Consider the following 10,971-nt stretch of genomic DNA (forward strand, 5'->3'; position numbering starts at 1 on the left):
TCCGGTTTCCTCCTCGTGGCCTACGCGGCTCCCGCTGCCCGGGCCGGCGATTCCCATCCCTGCCCGAGAGGCCTTCCGAGGTTGCGGACGGCCAGACACCCCGTCTGCGGCCGGGCGTGTCGTGCTGGGCTCCGGAGCTCCCGGCCCTGGGTCCGTCCTGCTAAGGAGACTTGCTTTTGTCGCGAGCGTCCAAACCTTCTTGTGAAACCAAACTTTACTAAGCTTTGATCTCTCGAGTGTGCGAATGGAGAACATCCAGAGCTTCTGAACATCAGCCTTTTATCCGTGCCCTGAACTTCTTAAATACTCCATCTCCTCCCCACTTCATCTTTTAAAACCTGCTGCCCGGGCTGACAACCAAAGCGTCGGGAGGTCCAAACTAAGCCTTATCAGTCACTTCTTTTTGAGTCATTTAAGAGATTTCTTACACATATCTGGCGGTCTTGCCACCCACACGTATTTTGAAAACTTGTTTTAAAAGACACTTGATTTAGAGAAATTGATTAGAACACAGATTCAAATCTTGAATTTGAAAAATACACCCCAGTATATTTCTGTACCGTATTCCAGTGTCTGCCAGCTGAGCGTTACTCATTTTGGATTATATTTTGGCTAGCATCCCTAAACTACCAGTGAATTAAGATATTTCAGCAAAACGAATGAAAATAATATTAATGTAACTCTTTGGCTAGTGGATGATCTATCCGAGTTTGGGAAATTTCTCTGAATTTTGGGAAAACCCTGTTAAATAAATGTATTATTTTCTCGTATTAGAGCAGAAGTTAACTAGTGCATATGACTATATGCCTCAGCAGCAGAATATTGAAAGCAGTACTTTTCTTTTTTTCTCTTGATGGGATTAAACCCAGGTCCTTGAGCATGCTAGGCAAATACATGTACTACCACTGAGCCACTTACTTCCTCAGTCCTGAAATACATTCTTAAATACTGTGGGTTTTTGTATCTTACTGGTAGTTTTAATATTTAAGCCTCAATATGTAATCAAGTCTCTTCCCAGATCCTTGATTTCTTTTTTTTTTGCTTTTTCAGACTTTGGCTTAATCATTTTACTCTTTTGCTATTGGATAAAATCGGTACGAAAAAATTTTCAGGTCTTTTGTTTTTGTTGATTTAACTGGGGGATGTGAAATTTTGAAACTGTCTTTTTTTTTTTAATACTGCATTAAAAATAATCTGAGTTTGGGGCTGGGGATTTAGCTCAGGGGTGCTGCCCCCGCTACCCCCCCCATCGGAGTTTGTTCATAGTCTTTTAAAAGACTAGCCATTCTTATTGTACCTTCATTTAAGCTGTAAAAATTTTTGGTGCTAGTTTCACACTCAGTGACAGTGACTTGTTCTGAGAATTTTGAGTACATTTTAAGATTTCAGTGGGTTAAAATTAGAATGTTTGCTTACTGTGACTGTACTCATGAATGTAAAGACATTCTTTAGTATGTCGAAGGGTAAGAGTAATGTTATGCTCCTTGAAAAGGTGTCATGGAGGAAATTTTAAGGAGATTTTTTTTTTTTTTTAACCTGTAGTATCTTCATGTGTGATGAGACTCAATTTAAGACCCAAACATCATTGGTTATTCACCTTCCCCTACCATCTTTTGAATACTAACTAATGCTTAGGAAATTTTCTTGAAAACCTGTGCTGTTAATCTTTAAAGGTAGGCTGAGTCAGGGTGTTTACACGATGCCACTGATTTCTCATCAGTTGCCTCTTTAGTAATAAGAAAGTACGTCATATTACCCATCAACTCAATGCTGTACTTTTTAGGTGTATTAATGAGAAACAGTGATAAACATAAAAGTAATGAGTCCAGTCATAGAATAATTTTCATTGTAACTTCCCATTAGCAAGTTCTTCCAGCTTCTGCTCTTCTCTTTTAGTGATGTAAATGGGATCTTGTCTTACCTTGCTTAGTAAAAGGAAATTTAAAACACACATTCGTATTATCTTTATTAAGAATAAATGGCCTTGTATCTTCAGAATAGTCTTGCTTTTGAACAATGATAACTGGTTAGTAGCACTGAGTAGAGCATAGAGTTAAAATATCCCAGTATCACTGTATATTCCCAAGACTTTATCTTTTCATTTTTTTAAAGTTGTGGCACATAATTCAGTATAAAATGTGAAGACTCTTTTGCAAAATAATTTCCTACAAAAGCACTGTGACCTTAGCTGATTATAGTCTTTAACACTCAGTTGCCAGAGTGGTCCTTTGAAAATCATGCCACTTCCCGAATCATACCTTATTTTGGCTTTCAAGGTTCTGTGTTGAGTCTCTTCTCTGATTCCATCTCCTTTTTCTCCAGGCACATTTCTGCTGTTACTGAGATCTTCTCTATAAGGTAACAGCTCTCTCCACATTTCTTTTTCTTGTTTTTAAAAAAAATTTCTTGGGGCTGGGGATTTAGCTCAGCGGTTCGGTGGCCTGCCTTGCAAGTGCAAGGGATGGAGTTCAATCCCTGGCACCAAAAAAAAAAAAAAAAAAAATTTTTTTCTTAGCCGTTTTATGCCATTTTTCTCCGTAGCATTTTATCATGTTCCAACATAATACTATTAGTTTAACTTATTTTACTAACGTGTTTATTCTACTTCATACTAGTGCAACTTCTGTGCAAACAGGGTTTGTCATTTTGCCTCTTTAGTCCCTAAACATCTGAACAATGCCTGACCTGTAGGGGGTACTTATTAAATATGTAATGGATTAATATGCTTTTAGCTATAAACAGTAAAGCTAGTAATTGTGGTTTGAAACTTTACATGACGTCTTAGTCTGTTGCATCACTGTGTGAACTATATTCAGGAAAGGGGTATATATTTTTAAAGGCAATTTGTGGCCTTAAAACTGTAATTTGTTAAAATATTAAAATTAGCTAAAAGTAGAGTGGTATAAATATCTTATTAAAAATGTCATTTAAAAGCCACATTAGACTTATTTTTAATAGTTTAGGTAGAACTAGGATACTGTGACACATTGACAGGAGGGGAGGCAGAAAGCAAGGGTGGATCTTGAAGATTAGGTGGAAACCTTTTGACAGTCTGGAAGAGAGGGTAATAGCTTGAATTAGGTTAAGAATTGTAGAGATGGGCTAAGTAGATGAGATTTGTGATTAATAAGGCCTCAACTCATAAGTTGTAGGTACAGGAGAGAAATTTCAAAAATGACTCCAAGTTTATGAAACTGGATTGATTTCCGTACCAAGTGAGGACCAAGTTCTTTTGGTTTTCGCATACTGAGTTTGAAGTGCTTTTGGAGCTTTCAGGTGGAAATTTTATATAGTCAATTAGGTATATAGCTTTAAAATCCAGAGGAGGAGTATGGGCTGGAAATAGATAATTGGAGGTAATTGAAACTGTGGGAAAGGGTGAAATTGCCTAGGAGAGACAGTATCTTTGCTAGAAGGTACCCTAGAATCGAACCACAGTAGCCTCAAGCATAAAAAGTGTATGGGAAGAATGTGAGGTCTCTATTGTGAAGGTCAGAGAATCAGAAGGTAAATGTGTTGTTACCAAAACCAAAAGAAGAGAGTGGTTCAAGAGCCATGTAATCAGTAGAAAGAGTTGAATAAGGCAAGAACTGACAAATTTTTCTTTGGATATAACAGTATGGAGCTCATTGACCTTTTTGGTGCTCCTGTAATTGCATAACTACTGTAGTTTTGAAAGTACTAAGATTAAAGTTTAAGAAAGTATCCATTTTACAGAAGAGAGCTAATATTTATCAGATATTTACTATGAATTACCCATTCTGTTTTAGACACTTTACATTAGTTTTCTTTGATCTTTTTAGTGGCCTTCCAGTATTAGCTATATTGTTCTGTTTTGCAGAAATGAGACCGAGGCTCTAGAGAGGTTAAATGGCTTGTTATCAGAGCACTAACTATATCTCTATACTTAGATCTGTGTAACTCTTTGGCCTTTATTCATTTTATCAATTGGTCTCCCGATTTGTAGGGCATTGCTGTCCAACAGACATTTTTGCAGTGATGGAATGCTCTGTATCTGCCCTGCCCAGTACAATGGCTGACAGCAGCATGTGACTAGGAGCACTTGAAAAGTGGCCAGAACAATTGGGTAACTGAATAATGGTTACCTTATTAGATGCTTAAGGATCAGAGGCCATCGAGACTCACAAGTAATAATAGTCTTAATATGTGAGGTAAAGATACATGTTTCATTTGTAAAGAGAACTGCTTTGATTACATGCTAGTCTTAGATGCCTTAAATGAATTTTGTAGGTAACTTTAAAAATTTCAAAGTTTCAAATAATTTTTTTTTTTCTGAATCATTTGAGATTAAGTTGCAGTTGTAACGTCAAACAAATGCAGGGGCAGGGCTTTATGCTAAATAACTAATATTACTACCAAAAGCAGGAAATTAACTTTGCTGTATTACTACAGTCTAATCTTAGACCTCATCAAGTTTTGACATTTTCCATAATGATTTCTTTTGTAACAAAATAATTAAATTCAGAATTCTATATTACATTTAATTATAATGTCGTTTTAGACTTTATGCTAGGACAGTGTTTTACCTTGACTTTCCTGACCTTGGTACTTGTTAAAATTTACAAGTTTTGTTTTAACTATCTCTTAATTTGGGTTTGCCTTAAATTTTCTTAGAATTAGGTTTAGATTGTGTACCTTGACAGTAGTAATGTGTTTTTCTCATTGCATACTGTCAGTATAATTTTTTAGTCCCAGTACTGAAGATAGAACTTTGTTCAGTTGATTAATGTAAGTCCTTTCCAGCTGCTTCACTGAAACACCCCCCCCACACCTTAATAATTAATTTTGTGGGGAATTATGTTGAGACTCTAAAAATAGCTCCTTTCTTACCAGCCTGTTATATATCCTCAAACTATCCTGGCCTTGGTCATTGAAAGCCCCTACAAGCTAATTATCTGCTTTCTGTTTGCATGCATTGAGTATTTTCTTACTTTTTTTCACAAGAACATGTTCCAAGATTACTTTGTGCTGTACTTTGCCTGCCATAGCCCTGGAATCAACCATCCCTCCAAGAAATGGATCCTTTTAGTGCAGAAAAGTATTTAGAAACCAAAATTTGGGCAGTGTATTTATTCTTTATGTTTCAGTCCCTAAATTTGTTCTAGTTTTTGCCTTAAATTTACAACTTCCTTTTCTTAACAGGGAGAAACTTACACCTTTTTTATTATGCTTATTTTATAATATTCTCTATGTAGCCAATTTTCCACTCTTACTGCCATTGCTGCTCCCTCTCCCTCTCCCCTCCCCCTCCCTCCTTCCCTTCCTCTCTCCCCTCCATCTCCCCCCTCCATCTCCCCCCTCACCTAGGTATTGGGTCCTTGCACTTGCGAGGCAGGTGGCAGAACCACTGAGCTAAATCCCCAGCCCTCTCTATTTAAAAAAAAAAATTTTTTTTTCCCTTTAGTACTGGCGATTGAACCCAGGGCCTGCACATTGAGCTACATCTCCAGCTAAGCTTTTTATTTTATTTTGAGACCGGGTCTCCCTAAATCACTTAAGTTGCCCAAGGCTGGGCTGTAACTTGCCATCCTCTCTTTAAGCCTCCCAAATTCTGGGATTACAGATCTAGGCAGCCAGGCCTGGTTTACCATTTTTTTTCTTTAACTCGGATACCCCAGCCCCTCCACATAATTTTTTTTTTTCCCCTTCTCATTTCTGCTGCTGCAATAACCTGAGAAAGAAGTAGACTTCCCTTAGTGTATGTTAACAGTTGTTCTGGCTTGGATTTAAAGTGCTTTTAAGTCCTTTTACATTTTGGCTCATAATTCTCTGCTCTTTTCTCCTGTTGCTTTCCTGACTAGGTTTTTCCTGACTAAACTAGGAAAAATTTCTTAAAATCCTCATGCATTTACATTTTGGCTCATAATTCTCTGTTCTTTTCTCCTGTTGCTTTCCTGACTAGGTTTTTCCTGACTAAACTAGGAAAAATTTCTTAAAATCCTCATGCATTTTCTCTGCAGTTTACTTTTGTTTCCTTTACTGTCAGTAGTTAACGCTTCTTAGGAACTCTGCCTGTCTCTCACAGTTGGCACTTAGGAAATGCTATCTTGCTCATTTTTCATACTTCCTTTCTCCAACTCTACTCTCCCTATCATGAGGAGGTACAGTATCTTTATTTGTCTTCTCACTCTAAAGCCAGGCTCAATACCCTAGCCACAGTAGTGTTGCAGCAGCTTAAAAGTAAACAAAAATAGAAGTAAAAACATTAAAGAGCAACCAAGGCAGTAGTTGCTTTAAAAATTGTCTGGCATTGGTGAATCTGTTTACAAATTTTCATTTAAAATTTTACAATTTTCATTTAATGAAAATATAGCACTATTTTGCCTTCCTAGACAGCCTGCTAAAAAAAAAATACTTCTATAAAACTACACTTTTTTTCCATCTGTTTAAGCCTTTTCTTTAAACTTTTTAAAATTAAAAAAAAATTTTCATATCATTTTCTTTATTAGAACATGATTATAGTACATAATGTGTATATTTCTTTTGTGGACTTGGTATGTATATGTAATATATCTTAATTCTTTTTTCATTTTCTTTCCTTCCCTCCCTGCCCCTTCATTCCATCGCTTAACCCCCTTCCATTTTATTTTTTGTACACGTTCATGTTCTTTGTGGGGAGTTGGTACATGTACATAACAAATCTTAATTCCTTTTTTCTCTCTTCCCACCTCCATCCATCTCTTGATCCCTTTCCCCTTTGAGAAAGATCTCTCTACTTATTCTCCACTATTTTGCTTTTTCTTTATACTTCGGATAGCTTATATAAACCATGCCACATTTAAGCTTGTCTGATTTATTTCATGTAACATTATTGTCTCAAGTATATCCATTTTCCTATAAATGATTTGTTTATTTTTCTTTATAGTAATACTCCATTGTATGTAAACACTACATTTTCTTCATTCATTTGTTCATGGACATACAGGCTACTTCCAAGATTTAGCTGTTATGAATTGTGCTGTTATAAACATGTGTATATAAATACCACTGAAATATCATGTCTAACCCTTTGGGGAAATTAACCTAGAGGGAGAATAGCCAGGGTCAGTGGAATTTCTCAGTTTCTGTATTGGTTGTACTAGTTTACATTCCCACCAACAATGTAGAAAGGTTCCTTTTTCCCCACAGCTTCACCACCATCGATTAATATTTAATTTTTAATGACTATTCTTTTGGGAATAAATGGAATCTCAGTGTTGTTTTAATTTGCAGCTCTCAAATGGCCAGCAGTGTTGAGTGCTTCTTCATGCATTGGTTATTTGTATTCTTCTGAGAAGTGACTATTCATTTCACTTGCCCATTTTTGATTGGATCTCCTATTTTGGGGGTGTTTAATTTCTTTGAGTTCTTTATATATTCTTGATATTAATCCTCTATCTGAACTATCTTGTGCAGCTGGTGTTCAGGTCAGAACATCTGTGCTTAGGCCTTCAAGAGTTTTACCTATTTTGTCTTCTAGCAGGTTTTATTTCTGTTCTAACATTTAGTCCTTTTATACATTTTGATTTTAGTTTGGTACATGGTGAGAGATATGGGTCTAGAATCAGTCTTCTGCATGTGGATAGCCAGTTTTCCCAATACCATTTATTAAAGAGATCTTTCCTCCAGTTTATGATTTTGGCCTCTTTGTTAAAGTTTAATATGCTTGGGATTGTGTTTGCATAATTATTCTGTTCTTTTGAGCATCGTGTCTGTTTTTGTGCTAGTGCCACGCTGTTTTCATCACAGTAGATTTATAATATAACTTCAGGTTTGGGATTGTGATGCCTTTTGTTTTGCTCTTGTTAACCTAGTATAGCTTTTTCTATTCTGGGTCTCTTAGGGTTTCATGTGAATTTTAGGATTGTTTTCTCCAATCTGTAAAGAATGCTGTTAGAATAAGGTGTGGGATTTCATTAATTCTGTATGTCAACTTTGGAAGTATGGGCCATTTTGACCATATTGGTTCTGGCTATCAATATTTCTATTTTCTTTTCTATTGGGGATCAAACTCAGGACCTTGCACTTACAAGGCAGGACAGTGTCTGTGAGCTAAATCCCTGGCCCTCTTTCCATTTTCTGATGTCCTCTTTTGATTTTCGTTTTCAGAGTGCTGTAGATTTTGATGTAGAGATCTTTCACTTCCTTAGGTTAATTCCTAAGTAGTTTTTTTGATGCTACTGTGAGTAGTATTTTTTTCCTAATTTCTTTTTCAGTGGGTTCATTATTGGTGTAGTGGAATGCTGATTTTGTGTGTTGATTTTGTACCCTGCATCATTACTAGATGTAGTTATTCTAGGAGTCTTTTGGTGGATGTTTTGGATCTGCTATGTAGAGAATCATGTCACCTGCAAATCATATAATTTGACTTCTTCCTTTCCAGTATATAGTCTTGATACTTCTTTTTCTTGCTTAATTGCTCTTGCTAACGTTTCATGTACAGTGTTAAATAGGTATGGGGATAATGGACATCCTTGTCTTGTTCCTGATTTTAGAGGGAAAGCTTTCAGATTTTTCCCATTAAATAGAATGTTGGTCCTTGGTTTGTCATAAATGGCTTTTCATTACATTGAGTTAAGATCCTCTGTACCTATATGTTCTTTAGGGCTTTTACATGAATGGATATTGGATTTTGTCAGATGCTGTCTCTGTGTTTATAGAGAGGATCATGTGATTTTTGTCCTTGATTTCTGTTTATTTAGTGCATTACATTTTTTTATGTGTGTTTGTTGAACCATCTCTGCATCCCTGGGATGAATCCTACTTGGGTCTTTTTAATAATCTTGCACTGTTTGCCAATATCCTGTTGACAGTTTTTATGTCTGTTCATCTAAGAGATTGGTCTGTACTTCTCCTTTTTGCTTGGATACTTGTCTGATATTGGAATCAGGCTGTCGGTATTTTCCAGGAATGACTTGGGGAATACTCCCTTCTTCCCTTTCATTTTCATTAAACAGCTTGAGAGGAATGTTGGTGTTACAATTTCCCTGAAGATTTTATATAATTCATCATTGAATCCATCTGAATCTGGACTTTTCTTTTGGTAGTTTTTTAAAAATTAATATTTCAATTTCATTACCTGTTACTGGATTATACTAGGTTTATAAATCCACTTGGTTTACTTTTGGTAATGTGTCTAGGAATTGGTCCATTTCTTTCTTTCTTTCCTTCCTTCTTTCTTTTCTTTGGGTACCGAGGATCGAACTCACAACTTTGAGCTTGCGAGGCAGATGTGGTGCCATTGAGCTAAATTCCTTTCTGAATTCCCCAATTTACTGGCTTACAGGTTTTGAAGTAGTTGTCAATATCACCTATTTCACTTTTAATTCCATTGATTTGGGTCTTCTTTTCTCATTTTTTTGGTTAGGTTGGTTAAGTATTTTATTTATTATTCGTTTGTTTATTTATTTATTTATTCATTTATTTATGTTACTGGGGATCAAACTTGGGTGCAGCACCACTGAGCTAAATTCCCGGCCCCATTTTGTTTATTATTTGAAACAACCCTTTCTTTCTTTCTTCTTTTTTTTTTTTTTTTTGGTCTCAATGTTACTGATTTCTGCTGTGTTCTTTATATTTTCATTTCTTGTACTAGCTTTGGGTTTGGATTTTTGTTGTTTTTCTGGAACTTCAAGGTGCATCAATAGGCTATTTGGGCTCTGTTTTTGTGATGTTGGCATTCACAGCATTCTCTCTTAGGACTGCTTTCATTATGTTCCTTAAGTCTTGCTATGTTGTATTGGCATTATCATTTAGTTCTAGAAACTGCCTTACTTCTTCCTTGATTTCTTTTTTTCCATTGTCTGTTTGAGAGTGTATCATTTAGTTTCCATATACTTGCATATTTTCTGTATTTTTGAGGGGAGGTCTTCATTTCTAACTTCATTGCAGTATGGCCTGAAAAGCTACTGTTCTACTGGAGAATGAATATTAATAACTTTAAAAATTTGTAAGCTGTCATTCCCTGAAAATTTATGAAAAACCTTTCAGATAGGACAACTTCAATTCGCTGTAATATTTTTAAAGGAACTGTTGAACGTGTCCTTTTAAAAACACATTAGTGCCCATCAGTTGGAGACTGGATAAAGATGTGGTTTTTCTGTAAAATGGAGTATTACTCAGCCATAAATAAAGCACGAGAAACTAGAGTTATTCATAGAAAAATGGATGCATATTGAGGCCATACTCTTAAGTAAAATAAATAAGACGTGTGTAAATCCAGAGTGTATAACTGACAATGTGAAATAGGAAGAAAAGGGGTAAAGGTGTAGGGGAAGGGGAAAGGGTATGGGAAAGGAAATAAGGGAAAAATAATATGAGAAAAGGAAAAAATGGAAACAGTCTTTATAAATATGGGAGGGGGAGGGGATGAAGGGAGGTCAGGGGTATGGGGAAAAAATGAGAGCCAGGATCTGTCATGTAAAGTACAAGATCCTGATGATGGATGTAACTGTACTGTGTACTTAAAAGGTACCAATAAACTTAATGAGGAAAAAAAATAAAAATACATTAGTGCATTATAGATATATTTTTTCTATAGAGTATAATATTTGGAGAGCCAGCTGTAGTAAATGCAAAACTGTACTCATACTAGGGGTTAGGAACTGATCTATAACTTTTAGAACTTGTTAAATTATGCCTCTTTTGTTGTTGTTTTGTAGTTGAGGGCCTTATGCATGCTACCAAGTGCTCCCTCCAGAGGTTATAGATGTATTGTCTCTAGAAGTGTTCCATGTTCTGGCAAATGTAGAACTAAAGACAGAATGTAAATTTACCCATGGAGTTATAATTTGATTCAGCTCTGTGTGTTTATGATAATTGGAACTACTGAAAGACTGAAACTATGAAGCTGTCAGTGAAAAAGTACCTTTCTTGAAAATGTTAATTTTTTAATTAAGTTTATTGGTTCTTGCAAGGCAGGTGGCAGAACCACTGAGCCAAAACCACCGGCCCAGGTTGATTTCTTTATAT

The 10,971-nt window shown here is 36.0% G+C and overlaps 1 pseudogene; it reads right to left on the minus strand.

Annotated features, from left to right (window-relative positions):
• Nucleotides 1–10,971, minus strand: part of LOC104872211 — a 98,048-nt pseudogene that overhangs the window by 72,522 nt on the left and 14,555 nt on the right.

The sequence above is a fragment of the Fukomys damarensis genome, unplaced genomic scaffold, assembly GCF_012274545.1.
Source record: "Fukomys damarensis isolate Sample0158 unplaced genomic scaffold, DMR_v1.0_HiC HiC_scaffold_15, whole genome shotgun sequence".
Taxonomy (NCBI): Eukaryota; Metazoa; Chordata; class Mammalia; order Rodentia; family Bathyergidae; genus Fukomys; species Fukomys damarensis.